The sequence below is a fragment of the Labeo rohita genome, unplaced genomic scaffold (genome assembly GCF_022985175.1).
Source record: "Labeo rohita strain BAU-BD-2019 unplaced genomic scaffold, IGBB_LRoh.1.0 scaffold_71, whole genome shotgun sequence".
NCBI classification, from domain to species: Eukaryota; Metazoa; Chordata; class Actinopteri; order Cypriniformes; family Cyprinidae; genus Labeo; species Labeo rohita.
Window position 1 is genome coordinate 652974 of NW_026129645.1, and position 16182 is coordinate 669155.

At 34.9% G+C, this 16182-nt stretch overlaps 2 long non-coding RNA genes across 2 annotated transcripts; both read left to right on the forward strand.

The window, feature by feature from the left end:
* The first annotated feature begins 5271 nt into the window (after positions 1-5271).
* LOC127161672 (uncharacterized) lies at positions 5272-6063 on the forward strand. Its single transcript, XR_007827137.1, has 3 exons — positions 5272-5415; positions 5582-5662; positions 5989-6063. It is a non-coding gene; the product is annotated as an uncharacterized LOC127161672 (long non-coding RNA).
* A 526-nt stretch (positions 6064-6589) lies between these two features.
* LOC127161670 (uncharacterized) lies at positions 6590-8040 on the forward strand. The gene is made up of 3 exons (XR_007827135.1): positions 6590-6676; positions 7215-7304; positions 7468-8040. It is a non-coding gene; the product is annotated as an uncharacterized LOC127161670 (long non-coding RNA).
* Positions 8041-16182: the final 8142 nt, after the last annotated feature.

Sequence of the window (16182 nt, forward strand, 5' to 3'; positions counted from 1 at the left end):
TCCTCATTAATGTACACACAGCACCCCATATTGACAGAAAAACACAGAATTGTTGACATTTTTGCAGATTTATTAAAAAAAGAAAAACTGAAATATCATGGTCCTAAGTATTCAGACCCTTTGCTGTGACACTCATATATTTAACTCAGGTGCTGTCCATTTCTTCTGATCATCCTTGAGATGGTTCTACACCTTCATTTGAGTCCAGCTGTGTTTGATTGTACTGATTGGACTTGATTAGGAAAGCCACACACCTGTCTATATAAGACCTTACAGCTCACAGTGCATGTCAAGAGCAAATGAGAATCATGAAATCATGGAACTGCCTGAAGAGCTCAGAGACAGAATTGTGGTAAGGCACTGATCTGGCCGAGGTTACAAAAACATTTCTGCTGCACTTAAGGTTCCTAAGAGCACAGCGGCCTCCATAATCCTTAAATGGAAGACGTTTGGGACGACCAGAACCCTTCCTAGAGCTGGCCGTCCGGCCAAACTGAGCTATCGGGGGAGAAGAGCCTTGGTGAGAGAGGTAAAGAAGAACCCAAAGATCACTGTCGCTGAGCTCCAGAGATGCAGTCGGGAGATGGGAGAAAGTTGTAGAAAGTCAACCATCACTGCAGCCCTCCACCAGTCGGGGCTTTATGGCAGAGTGGCCCGACGGAAGCCTCTCCTCAGTGCAAGACACATGAAAGCCCGCATGGAGTTTGCTAAAAAACACCTGAAGGACTCCAAGATGGTGAGAAATAAGATTCTCTGGTCTGATGAGACCAAGATAGAACTTTTTTGGCCTTAATTCTAAGCGGTATGTGTGGAGAAAACCAGGCACTGCTCATCACCTGTCCAATACAGTCCCAACAGTGAAGCATGGTGGTGGCAGCATCATGCTGTGGGGGTGTTTTTCAGCTGCAGGGACAGGACGACTGGTTGCAATCGAGGGAAAGATGAATGTGGCCAAGTACAGGGATATCCTGGATGAAAACCTTCTCCAGAGTGCTCAGGACCTCAGACTGGGCCGAAGGTTTACCTTCCAACAAGATAATGACCCTAAGCACACAGCTAAAATAACGAGGAGTGGCTTCACAACAACTCCGTGACTGTTCTTGAATGGCCCAGCCAGAGCCCTGACTTAAACCCAATTGAGCATCTCTGGAGAGACCTAAAAATGGCTGTCCACCAACGTTTACCATCCAACCTGACAGAACTGGAGAGGATCTGCAAGGAGGAATGGCAGAGGATCCCCAAATCCAGGTGTGAAACACTTGTTGCATCTTTCCCAAAAAGACTCATGGCTGTATTAGATCAAAAGGGTGCTTCTACTAAATACTGAGCAAAGGGTCTGAATACTTAGGACCATGTGATATTTCAGTTTTTCTTTTTTAATAAATCTGCAAAAATGTCAACAATTCTGTGTTTTTCTGTCAATATGGGGTGCTGTGTGTACATTAATGAGGAAAATAAATGAACTTAAATGATTTTAGCAAATGGCTGCAATATAATAAAGAGTGAAAAATTTAAGGGGGTCTGAATACTTTCCGTACCCACTGTAAGTAGTCAACATTCGGTTTGCTAAATGTTTTTTCCCTGTTATCCTGTTTTAGTTTTTTACGGATATTACGATATCACTGACTTCGTGTTTGGATTGGCGATTTCTCTCTGTATCATTATCATCATCTCCAGTAAGTTTCTGTCTGCTTCAATCCAAAGAGAGTAAGTGCTGTGAAACTTGCAAATAATTATTTTACACATTAAAAAAAAAAAAAAAAAAATCCCATATTAATGGTCATATTGATATCAAATCACATTTTAGCCTTGATAGCATTAAATTGCTTTTGGAGTAAACTGAATCCTACGTGTGGCAAATTTGACTGGATTAATGACCAATGAAAATTCATGTATATATGTACATACAGAATTACTTTTGAATTTTCATGAGTGTAGGCTGAAAATTACAGAAGCAAATGGGTAGCAAAAGTAATTTTGAAATGTAATATGCGAAATGGAAATGAAATATGTAAAATGGCTATATATTTCTGTATTTAAAATGACATGTTCCCGTACATATTTGCAACATTTAGTGCAAAATTAAAAAAGAAAATTCAATTACATAATTTATACTTTCCATTTCCTATACTAGTTTTAACATGTAAATTAACACATTTTAACCCTTTTTCATCATAATTGACCATATGCACAGAGCGTTCTTAAGAACTTCCGCATAATGATAAGCCAGCTCATAAACTTAAGGTGTAGTTCATTTTATTGGTTCAGACTCTTGAGACTCCTCTCCTGCCTTGTTCTTATGCTTGCACATGCTTCCAGATGGGAGGAAAGTTAGATCAAGGACAAAACTAATAAAATCCGCTACGGGTCTGCGGTAATCTTCAGGAGTCAGAAAGCAAAATAAACGATCATCATCTAGTCCCATCCGGAAGCAAGCGTTAATCGTGGAATCGCTCCATCTCACCAGATGTAAGAGGCTCAGGAACTCCTCCACATACCACTCCAAAGATCTTCCCCCCGCCGGATCTCTAGGAGAAAGTCCTCAGCCCAGTTCATCTTTATGGTCCTGTCTTCTGTCACGGTGCGTCGTAGGGAGGACGCAGGAGACACAGGAATAAACTTAAACAGTCTTTAATGAAAGAAACCACAAACTCAGGAGCTGGCAAACAGATGTACAACACAGTAACAAAGTAGACAGGACAATGAATTCATAGAAAACAGGAACTTAAATACACCTGATAATTAAGAACAGGTGGAGGAGTAATCAGTTAACTAAACAAGAACAGGAGAACTAAACAATACGAGAACTAAGGCTGGAGGGAAAACACGGAAAACAAAGTCCAAACTTTGACATATATAGTATAGTACAGGGGTGGTGAACTCCGGTCCTGAGAGCCGCAGCCTTGCAGAGTTCAGCTCCAACCCTAATTAAAACTCACATGCCTGTTGCTTTCTAGTAACACTTCAGACCTTGATTAGCTTGTTCAGGTGCGTTTGATTAGGGTTGAAGCAAAACTATGCAGGGCTGCGGCTCTTCAGGACCGACGTTCACCACCTCTGGTATAGTAAATGCATAAATAAATAAATAAATAAATAAATAAGCTCAGACTCAAACAGCCTATAAGTGTGAACTATTTGAATACGTATATATAGTTTTAAATAAGTTAAATTTTAATGGTATGAGAATTAAATAATGCATTCAATATGAATCAATGTGAATTTGAAATATTTTAGATTTAATTAATAAAAACATCTTTTAAATTTTATCTTGAACTGTAAAAGCTATTAAATAGCCTATATTCAACCAACACAAACTTGTTACTGCTGTAATTTTGTTACTCTGAATTTAGTCTGAATCATTTCATGCACAGCTCTGTTTTTGACATTTGCTTGTCAGATGTTTTGTTTGGTTATTACTGTCAATCATAGCAATGACTTGTGCATATTTAGTGGATTTACTTGCATAATATTTTACACACGTGTTTGTCATTCTTGAAATGGTATACATGGACGTTTGGTCCTCTGAGACAAACAAAACTTTTCATTAAATTGAAATGACTAAGGTGGCTTGTCTAAAACAAGGAAGTAATTTGTGCGTATGGTTAGTAACGCGTGATAATTGTAGCAAAATGCACTGAGAATTCCAGAATGCATTCTAAGCCAAGGTGCACCAAAAGGGAAGCAAAATGGTCAATGGTTTAAATGTCATTTTGTTGTAACTAAATGCTTTTTTTTTTTTTCTACCTCAAGATGTCTCACTGGTTACACTCTGATTGATGCACATATTGTTTACCTATATGCCACCATACCTTATATTTTATTTTTCTCTTTTAATCCATAATGGGTCGCGCATCCTGAGCGTCACGCATGCCTTAACATCTCACTGTATGATGTTGATTGATTTTTAATAGTAAGTTATCTGTAAGTTATCTTGGCTGCGCCTACATCTGACTGGTGAAGTGCCATCTGGGGCAGGCAGAGTAGCAGTAGTAGCATTTTCTGTATGGTCACATGTGCAACTAGTTGCACGTCATGACCTGTCCCTCTACACTGTAAAAAACAATTTGTTGAGTCAACTTAAAATAATTTGTTACCTGGCTGCATTAAAAATTTAAGTTCAGTCAGCTCAAAAAAAGTTATTTCAACTTGAAATGTTAAGTTATACTAAGTGACAACTTGAGTTGATTCAACTTAAAATTTTAAGGCAGCTGGGTTACTTACCCAGCTTTTAAGTTTAACAAACACAAATATCTAAGTTTTCACTTTTCAAGTTGACTACACTTATTTGAGTTGACTGAACTTAAAATTTTAAGGCAGCAGGGTAACAAATTATTATAAGCTGACTCAACAAATTGTGTTTTTGTTTTTTTACAGTGTAGTTCCTCTATGAATGCATGGGCCAAAAAAGTCCCTGTCCACAAAACTTCTTCAAAGTTTATTATTACATCAACACATTATATAGACGCATTGCAAGGGGTGGTGCAGTGATTTATCCGGTAAGAATTATACAGCACATATCTGTGTTATAAAATGGAAGTATGGTCAGGAAATTCTGGACATATTAGGAATACAGTTTACTGAAGGGTAATGCACTATATCCCACTATGTCCCACTTGAACATTTGTACTCATAACGAAATATACATATGTGCGCATACATGTATAAAATAAGAGACAGGGAGATAGAAGGAAAAGGGAAAATGGAGGAGGGAACGCAGCCAGACAAACTTAAATATAGTAAATATCTGTCAGAGAGCATAATATTATTTAACAATTTAATACATTCAAAATAAAAGAATCAGTTTTTTTTAATACATTGGTGAAAAAGGAGGATTTTGAGTAAAAATTATAATGCTGATTTACACTCCTTACATGTGCATCAATCAGAGTGTAAATAGGGAGGCATATAAAATGTTAAAATATGTTTTTAATTTGCATATTAAAACTAGTGAGGGAAATGGCAGATGTAAATTATATAATTGATTTTTCATTTTGCACTAATGCACATATGTATGGGAATATGTACATTTAAATACATAAATACATTGCCATTTTACATATTGTATTTCAAATGTATTTTGCTATCCATATGGTTTTATAGAAAAACTTCAATAGATTATCCTGTCCGGTGTGCTGCTTGTCATCTTGATCTTGAATTTAAAATGATTAGTTAGTTAATATTATAATTTTCAAAACCTACTGCTACTGTTATTCATATAGTACTGAAATCATTTAGATTAATCTACTTTTAATTTTAATTTTATAGCATTGATAAGACTTAAGAAGAATCCATTCCACAGAGAGACATGTAAATGGATATGGGATAAAGTAGAAGATGTAGCTGTTTTCAGCTATTTTGTTCTGCCTTCATTACAAATCACCGTTCTGATCTTTTCGTATGGACTTGAAAGACAAGGTTGGTGAACCATTATCAAATCCTCTTACCCCTGAGCAACAAAACAGCATTAACTGTGGTAGTTCCTTCACACACTGAGAATACAAATTAAACTTGCAGATTTAAATAGATTAATGTCTTTTTTAATAATCTCAAATCATACATGAATATTTTTGTTCTGTTTTAGCGAGTCCTATCATCATGCTTATCCCACTGTTGTGTTTTCTGTCGTTTTCCTGTTTGCGTGGCCTAAACAAAGAGAAAAATTGTAAGTATATGATTGAATTAATCTGTCTGTAGTTCTGTGTTCACTGAGTCAATACAGTTTCAGTACTTGTAGGTTCTTAAAACATTTAATTTTAAAAACATTTTTCATCTGAATCTGAATGTGTCAAAGGCCAAGCCTGTCTAATCTGAATCTAAGGGTCAGTCAAAAGTCAGTACAATAGTGAATCAGGACTTTCAACACATGATTTGCAGTTCACTGTGAAATATTTTCTCTGTTTTCAATGTTTTATTTGTAATACTAAGAGTTTTAAAAATCCATGTTAACTTATTTTAAGCAATTTATTAAATCATTCAAATCTTTTTCAGGTCCAAATTTACTCAGTAAAATCTCATGGATAATCTTCATGACTGTAACGATTGCAGCAGTGGTCTTTTTATGCATACTTGTATCTGCACGATTAAGAGGTATATCTGCAGCATTAATACATTATCTCATATGCTTGTAAAAAAATATCAAAGATCTTACCTGTAAATTTATGTTTAGAATATGAAGGAGGCAGTGGTGTGCAGTGGCGCTCTAAACTGAGGATGCAAAGTCCCCACTTTTTATTTTTAATTTAAGTTAATTGTAACCCAGTGTGGATTCATTTTCTATTTACACTGACATTTTTTCAGGTCAAATAAATGAACATTATTTGCATCTATAAGCATCTATACATTTCTATTTTGTATTTTTTACATTAACAATGTAATTAATGTTCTATTTATTAAAACCAAGAATAACTGTAAAAAAACGTAACAAATTTCTGACTACATGTATATTTAATTTGTGATCTAATGTTCAGCTGACGAATGTATTTTCAGATCGTCAGTCATCAAAATTTGATAAACACTGCAGATGTCATGATAACAACAGACACACAAATGTAGTGAGGTGGGATTTATGATCAAAGTTTTCTTCTGTGTGCAGATGAGCGAGGATGGCTCTGTATGTTTATCTTTCAGAAAGTGCTTTGGATGAGCACAATCTACATTGATGTCAATAAAGATCTCGGTACAGTATTGATCATCTACATCAATCATTTTTGTAATTTTTTAATCCCCAGGGGTCTTGACTAAAAACCACCTTATGTATGTTATGGCAGTTTCAAAGGTTAAACCACAGTTGTGGACAGTAGAAAGAGTTGAAACCTAAAGTCTTAAAAGCGAAATGTTCATTCTGACAGATCTTTAGTCATACTGTTAATGAGCAAATTAAATCAACTCAACATTATGTCATGTTTTGTCTTTTATTATTATTTTTTTCTTTTATTAGAACATATTTATTAATGTTAATGGAAAATAAAAACATGATTTTCTCTTGGAGTTTTTGAACTTTAGATCATTTTCACATGTGTAATGCGATTTTCATGTGACCACATAATTGAATAGAAGCATGTTTATGAAAGTGAAATATAGGTACTATAGGACAATCAATTGTTTTTTGTGCAAATTCCAACTTTTTGCCATTGATGAATGTATTGTATTACAAATGTTATATGTCTATGAAGTAAATTAACAAGTTGTTTCATTTTATTTAATCTATGTTACAGATTTAAACCTCACCTTAAAAAAGATCTTGTATGTGTTTGGATCAGTTGTTCTCGTTTTATTGAACTCTGCTGCAGCAATAATAAAAACAAGTAAGTGAACACACCACTTAAACATAATTTTTACATACATTTTTAATACTGTTATAAAATATATAATATATATATATATATATATATATATATATATATATTAGACAACACTGTTTTAATTGATTTTAAATATTAATTTTGTAATAATTGTTTTTGTTTTCAGTTCATGGCTTTGATTGGGATTTGAGAATCATTGTCTTTTCCTCTGAAAGTTGCTTTATTTTTTTTCTGCTGCTTCTGCTCATATTTGGACCCTGTAAGTACAAGAGGAATTATTTTTGTTTTCATTACAAATTTATAACCTGTTTAATGGCTTATATAAGTCATTTTTAGATAAAAGCATCTGCCAAAAGCATAAAGTCTATTTTTGTTCACAAGAGAACACTTTAAACTAGTCACAAATTGGTTTAGGCATGCAGTCACTGGCTGATAAGACCTTTACATACAGTCTACTAACAATCCCTTTGTTCTCTACATGGGCTGATTGGCTTCTGCTACGTCTGCAGCCAGTAGGTTTGCCTACGCAGCTTTGAAAGGTTAAAGATGGGAAAACAAACAGATATTGAGATATTGCTTTAACATGGTGATAAACCATACATGTAATTTATGTCAAGCAAACTGTGGAAAAAACAATAAAAACTAGCAACCCCTGCTGCCAGCAATTAACCATGAAATCAAGAAAAACAGCAATATACTGTAAAACAAAGTCAAATTTACTTATTACTTACTAGTTACTTTGAAGTATTGGTGAGTTCATTGTAGAAAAAAGTTATGTGAGGTCAATAATTGATCAGGAAAGTAAATGTTAAACTGAAGTGCTTTATTTTGCACAAAACTGATATATAAGACCTGTTTTTAATCTTCTGTTGAAATTCAAATGAGTGTTTGCATGCCACCATCTTAATTATGTTTATGTATGGGGGAGTGGCTTTACATACAAACTTCACTCTGGCCCATTTTCCTGCTCTCAGAGGTGATTGGGCTCCATTAGGGTAGAACCCTTAATGTCATACAAGGTAATGTCGTAGTGAACGCCAGAAAGGGAACACAGTGAACTCTGCTGTTAAAAAAATGACTAAATGCATGGTGGTTACAGGGGTTATTTTCTCTCATCTATGTCAACTTGTTATGTGATATAGTATTTGTTAATAATGACACAGTGCACATTTCTAATGGAAAGGGAGAGTAATTATTGAAGGTCCTGTGCATGTGTAGTGCTATAATTATTTTAGCATCCAATTATTTTAGAATCTAACTTAATCCGGCTTAAATACTTTTGTTCTTTAACTGAGACTACACTAAAAACACCTTTTCTCTTGCTGCCTGTAACACAGGGATTTCAGACATGAAGTGTCTGCAGCATTGTCTGAATCAGGATTGTCAGGTGAATGTCTCACAGAATATCATCTATTTAAGATGTATTACTGGCCTAAATTAAAGGCTTTTTAATTCACTTTAAACATCTGTCCTATATTTACATTTAAAGTCCATGTCTTATCTTGAACACAGAATCCAGCTCCAGATCCAGCCAATCAATCAACGCATGAAACAGAGGAAACATATGAAATGAATCAGGACACGTGATCAGGCTGGTAGGAGTGATGTAGCAGAGGACACTCAGCCTGATTCAGTAGAAATACAAACATAATCAGCAATCAGAGAATGACTCTTGGACACAGTAATCCTAAAACCATTTGCTGGAACTTAAACTAAGCCCTGGCAATGCTTAACATGCAGTGTTTCATTTTTAATGCATATGTTCATCTTTATTATTATTTATATATACATATATGGGTCATATCTATCTATCTATCTATCTATCTATCTATCTATCTATCTATCTGTCTATCTATGTATCTATCTATCCATCCATCTATCTACAGTGATAACCTATACTGGTGTTTTTATTATATTTCTTTATTATTATTATTATTATTATTATTATTATTATTATTATTATTATTATTATTATTATTATTATTTTTAAAGTGTTCCGTTTGTGACCTTAATGTTTTTGTAGTGTCCTTAAAGTTTATGACACACCTTTTACTAATTTGCTTCACAAACCAAACCACATAATAACAATTTCAGCAACTTATTTGCTGATGCTCTGCCTATATTCACACAGGCACTGAGCTGTACTTTTGGGCTTATCTATATCTTGTGTTTCTCTGTCTGTGTCAGTAAAAATGATAAGACAATTCAGAGAAAATGTAAAAATATAAAATGTTATGATTTATTGTACATAAAATAAACAACTGAATATCACTGCACATATATGTCAATACCTAAACAACCACCTTGTCTTGTCTTGTCTTGTCTGGCAGTAACAAAAAGATTTTTAATCTAGATTGAAACAGAGGGAGTGTGTCCCTGTAGAAGGTCAGAAGTGGGAACATCCGAGTTGAAATGTACCACTTTAAACCTCAGTGAATTCCAGTAAATCACACATCACATTAACATGTTGACCTCATGATGTCGCCATGACACAATAAGAGAATTTTGCATTTTTGTGTCAATTATGGCAACAAACAAACAAACAACAAAATTAAAATATTATTTTACAAACATAATGTGTAATATTTTTAATTTTGACACAAGGTAGCTCCACACTATGATGCGTTTCAATTAAGTCAGGGTTTATCGATCTGCCCCAAATTGGCCAAACAATGCAAAAATAACTCTCTGTAGGTGAAGGTTTTAATTTTGGCTTTTTGTGTGTGTGTGTGCGTGTGTACTTATTTATGCTACAAATGTCCCCACAAGGATAGTAAATCCTGAAATTTTTGACGTTGTTGGTCCACGATGAAAAAAAAAAATGATTAAAAATAGTAAATGACGTATATCTGAAAATGTAACAATGCAAACATGTTTTCCGTAATGGGTAGGTTTAGGGTCAGGGTTGGGTTCGGGGATAAAAAATATTGTTTGGTTAGTATAAAAACTATAGAAGTCTATGGAAAGTCCCCACAATTCACAAAAACGAACGTGTATGTGTGTGTGTGTGTGTGTGTGCACTATACAAGTCAAAAGTTTTTGAACAGTAACATTTTGTAAATGTAGTTTAAATGCCGCTTCAAAAGACTCTAAATGATCCCAGCCGAGGAAAAAGGGTGAATCTAGTGAAACGAATGGCCATTTTTTTTGAAAAATAAAAATCTGCAAAGGTTTCCTGAGCCTTCAAAATGGTCTCTCAGTTTGGTTCACTAGGCTACACAATCATGGGGAAAACTGCTGATCTGACAGTTGTCCAGAAGACAATCATTGACACCCTTCACAAGGAGGGTGAGCCACAAACATTCATTGCCAAAGAAGCTGGCTGTTCACAGAGTGCTGTATCCAAGCATGTTAACAGAAAGTTGAGTGGAAGGAAAAAGTGTGGAAGAAAAAGATGCACAACCAACCGAGAGAACCACAGCCTTGAGAGGCTTGTCAAGCAAAATTCAAGAATTCAAGAATTTGGGTGAACTTCACAAGGAATGGACTGAGGCTGGGGTCAAGGCATCAAGAGCCACCACACACAGACGTGTCAAGAAATTTGGCTACAGTTGTCGTTTTCCTCTTGTTAAGCCACTCCTGAACCACAGACAATGTCAGAGGTGTCTTACCTAGGCTAAGGAGAAGAAGAAATGGACTGTTGCCCAGTGGTCCAAAGTCCTCTTTCAGATGAGAGCAAGTTTTGTATTTCATTTGGATACCAAGGTCCTAGAGTCTGGAGGACTACATGTTGTTTGAACATTAATGTGTGTTGGCAGTGTATGTACAAATCTACCCTATAATGATAAAAATCCATGCATTTAACATTCATGAAAAACCCAAATGGAGTATAGTTAGAAAGGCTGTGCGTTCGGCTATGCATACACTGAGCATTTCAGCTAAGTGCACCAGTAGGGCTTCAGCGGACAGAAACACACACTATTATATCAAAATGCACAGTCTTGATGAGTCACCTCATAAACACGGCCTTAAATTATAGTTAGTTAAGTTAAAAAGTACGGAGACTTGCTATTGCCAATACACCCACAACGTGCTGCTGAGAGCATGTAAGAAATACTGCTGCTACACATATAACATATATAAAAATCATTAATTTAAGTCATGTTGTTAATTTAAGTCAAGTAAATGTTACTGTTACTTTCTCCACTACATCAGCCCCAGTGGCAGCTCGTTAATTCATGTTCATGCAATAATGAGATGGACCAAGTTAGCCAATGCATACCATTTTTTTACGCTTTCGTGCAGATAAAAATCATCACTTTGGACTACAACAACCTAGGTATCTTAAAGGACAAGTCCACTTTCAAAACAAAGATTCACATATAATGAACTCACCCCCTTGTCATCCAAGATGTTCATGTCTTTCTTTCTTCACTCGCAAAAAAATTATATTTTTTGAGGGAAACATTTCAGGATTTTTCTCCATATAATGGACTGATATTGTGCCCTGATTTTGAATTTCCAAAATGCAGTTTAAATGCGGCTTCAAACGATTCCATATGCGGTTGTAAATGATCCCAGCAGAGGAAGAAGGGTCTTATCTAGCATAATGATCGGTTATTTTCATAAAAATAATACGATTTATATACTTTTTAATGTCAAACGCTTATCTTGTCTTACTCTGCCTGGACTGTTTTTAAGTATTTTTTGTGCTTGTCTTTTCCACTTAATTTGGCAATTTAGAAAGTTAATAAAGTGGGAAGTTGCAGTTTAGGGTCAGTGATATCCTTGTTTTATTTTATTTGCAAAATATCTGAAATAATTTTGGTTTATTTTTTCATTTATTTTTTGGTTTTCATTATTTTTTATGGCAACACTGCATCGTCGGCTCTTAAACTGACAGTAATCAAAAAAGCCCATGGACAAGTTATTGCATTTAACACTAGTACACATCTGTAGAACAAGTAGGTTACAGAGTAAAATGAAATACGCAAACACTACATGCTATTTCATTCAGTATAGTCATTACATTTTACAAAGTCATAAAAACATAAAACATAGTACTGAAGTAATTAATGTTTGTATGTGTGTAATGTAAATTATTCAAATATGTGCTCAAAGATATTCTATTTTTTATATATGGGGTCAGTTAGTACTACCTCCCTGAAATGAGTTTTTGCAGGGTGTGATGTCTGCCTCAGTCAACTGGTGTTTGTATTTCATGTGATTTCTCATTGTGGTGAAACAGAGTAATTTTATGATTCATTTGACCAAAAGTAATTCTAGTTTGTAAGATCATTTAGTAAGATAATTTTGAGCAAAGTAATCCCAAACTGCGCAAGGCAGCAAATACAGTTAACTTGTTAACACGCTCCACAGCGCCACCCAGTGCATTTAGATAGAACTGGATTCCCTGTATTTACGGCCAGCAAAGCAACGTAAAAACCTGCTCTTTCATAGGGGTTGGTAAAATAAATATGAATGTAAAAAAGACAATAACTTTTTAGAATCTTTTCTGTCAGTCATTAGAGATAAAATTACACTTTCAAGTCTATTTATGTATTTTATTTTGTATAAGGTTACATTTAACATCCTTGTATCTTACAGTCAGTAAAAGAGTTTAAGGTCACACCCTCGACCTCTGTGAAAAAAAAGCCTCAACAAACACATCAACAAACCCTGATGCTGCTGTTGCAAACAAAATTGTTTGCATTGGAATGAGTATATATAGGTTTATCATTATATACTTGTTATATAGCTTTTATATTCAGCAGACATCTACACAGTGTAACTAAACAGGCAACACAGTGTGGTTAAACTCGAATGAAGCTCTAACCAAAACCAAATATATGTTCCATTGGTCACTTTAACAGCCAATGACTAACAGGTTCTGTCACCTTTGTCTAGACTGGAGGTTTAACCATGAGCCGAGTGCAGTGTTTTTTTTTTGTACCTTTATGCATGTATGTAGGTCAGTTCTCACAGTTGTCTTAACCTCAAATAGAAACATCATCATTGCAGTTTATTTATGTATTTATGTATTTATTTATTTATTTTTGTCTGCTGTCGATTTATACATTTAGTGTCAGTGACAAGTGTTTAAATGCATGTTTAAAGCCCCCTTCACACAAAATTAAGTTTGCATTGTTTTGAATGTCCAACAGCTAATGAACTGCAAATATTCACACCTGATCTTCAGAGGGCAGTCATGGCCTAATGGTTAGAGAGTCGGGCTTGTAACCCATAGGTCACTGGTTAAATTGAAGGTGGGGATTGTGAATGAGTACTCGTGATGGATTAAATGCAGAGGACCAATTTCGAGTATGGGTCGAGTACACAGACTATGCCACATTAAAGGGAGCCAAAACGGTGTTTATTGCTTGAATTTCCTATTCATGATTTCATGATTAAAAACGAAAATATTAACAAAAATAAACAATTAAATGTGTTATTCTAAATAAAAATATGCAAATTAAAATGACGGAATTTTAACGACCCTGTCCGTCAAAATGACGGACAATGTTGAAGTCTAGCACAACCTCTGGTTACAACTGACCCCGCGTTAGTTTTTGCCCTGCGCTCCCCTACTTGTTCTTGGTGCATGGAGAAAAAAATAGCAACACCATGTGGCTCACACCGGAAGTTCCAGTTTATTTAAAAACACGATTTAATCATGGAATCTGGATTTTAAAGCACAATAAAATACAATACATTGGTAACATCGTGAAAGGATATTTAGGCCTCAAACAGCTTTTCTCTGCTGAACAACATGCAACGTGTAATCATGTGTACATGCAAGATGGTTTGTAACTGTGATTTCTAAAGATGAACATAAATGACCTGCAGAGGGCAGCAGAGGTTTTATTTCCAGCTGTTCCTTTTTTATTCAAAAACATATAAACATGCAGTACAGGACAATTACATAGTCAAATAGTTATAAGAAAAAAATAATTAAACCAAGACAACAGCACAAGAATCATGCATCTTTAGTTCTGCATGAGTTTATTAGACTACATGTAATTTAATTCCCTGTGCTTGAGTGTAGGGTACCTTTTTTTTTAGCAACACCTTGAAATTATTTTTAAAAATTGCTTAATTACTTAATGTTTTATTTATGCCACACATTCAGTGTAACTGAGGTTAACAGAGATTTAACAACTCAAATTAAATGGAGGATGGATTAATTTGTTTATAGAGAAAAGCAGAGAAAAGCCTGAACTGTCACACACATTCCTGCTGTCATTGTGTCTTCAATACTCATGTTAGGCCTTTAGTTTATCGTCACTGCTGGATCATGACAAGAATGCAGATCTTCCAGTGACGTCTCCATTTGACTTGCAAAGAAACTGGAAGAGAAAAACAAAAGGATCAAACATACAGCCTCCTCATGAATTTGCAAATCAAATTTAATTCAGGTTTGTTTATAGTCATATCAGCATATTTGCCTTTGGTCTTGTGTGTCGCATCAAAACTTTTTAATAAACATTTAATGTATATATATTATTTGTCATTATCATGTTAATATTTGTCTTCAGTTTGACATATTATTCCTCCAACAACACCAGGCATGCAAAAGCAGAGCATTTTGTATTATTTCATTGTATTGTGTTTCTGTATTGTATGAAAATAATGACACTGAAGCTTGTTCTCACTGTGATCAGACTGGTTTTCAGTACATTGATATGTGTTGTTTAGTTTGCGTGTCAGCTGATTTTTGATGTTGTACATTCACTAGGTGTGGAGTTACTATGGTGACACTGGGCACCAGGATGCCTGTAGATATAATCACTGTCAAAAGAATTCACGCCCTAAATATTTGCATACATTTCCAGAACAGAAATCTGAACATTATGAAACCAGGTTTCATTTTGTTGACATATTAGAGCTAAAGGTTTTTACAGAAGTGGACTTTAGATGTTTTTGTAACTCTGAATAATCTGGCAAATTATATATAAACAAACCCACTGTAATAACCTTAAGGGGGAAAAAAGACATCAGCACTTGTGTAACCCTACTCTTTTTGTCTCAGTACTCAATCTATTTAGAAACTGTCAAAACAAATCCCTCTTGAGCTCCTTTCTAACCTGATGGGAACAACAGTATCTAGAATAGAGAAAATAGTGGCCATATTAATAGTTACTACATTGAGTTCATCTGTATTTATAGGTAAACAAAGCAGTTCAGAGAAATCAAACAAGTTTCTGCCTTCAGTGGTTTGGATGACAGCTCTACCAAGTGAGCACAAGACGAGGTAGTGATCTATATAATATCATGAATTTGAAGTATAATATCTATATTATCAGTCCCATGTGATATACAGTACTCAGCATAACCCCCTCTGAACAAATACAAAGTATTGTTTCTCTTTATGGTCACTAATACAATTACTGTAAAGTTGGCAAAATTAACATTTCTTAAATATATTACTTAAAAAATATGTCATTAACATCTATAAAATAAGTAAACCAGTTTTAGGTTAATGAAAAGATTACACCTTTGATTAAAAAACAAATGTAAAATTATAATGCTCTGATCATTCTTGGCACTGAGTGCACAAGTTCATAACAAATCTGCCCTGTTAAACTCCTGGAGGACGACCTCCTAAAATGCCCTGTTCTTTAATGGGGAGTTTTGGTCAAATTTCTCTGCAAAATCCAATGCAGGGAATGAGGAGAGCTAATCCAGGTGTCTCAAAACTCGGTCCTAGAGGGCCGGTGTCCTGCAGAGTTTAACTCCAACTTGCCTCAACACACCTGCCTGGAAGTTTCTGGTATGCAAAGAAAGGCCTTGATTAGCTGGTTCAGGTGTTTTTAATTGGGGCTGGAGCTAAACTTTGCTGGAGTAATCCAAAACATCCAACATTAATCTAATAATGCACCACAAGTTTAGAAATATGAATATGTCAACACAATAATTGCACAATGCATTATTTCATCTGCAG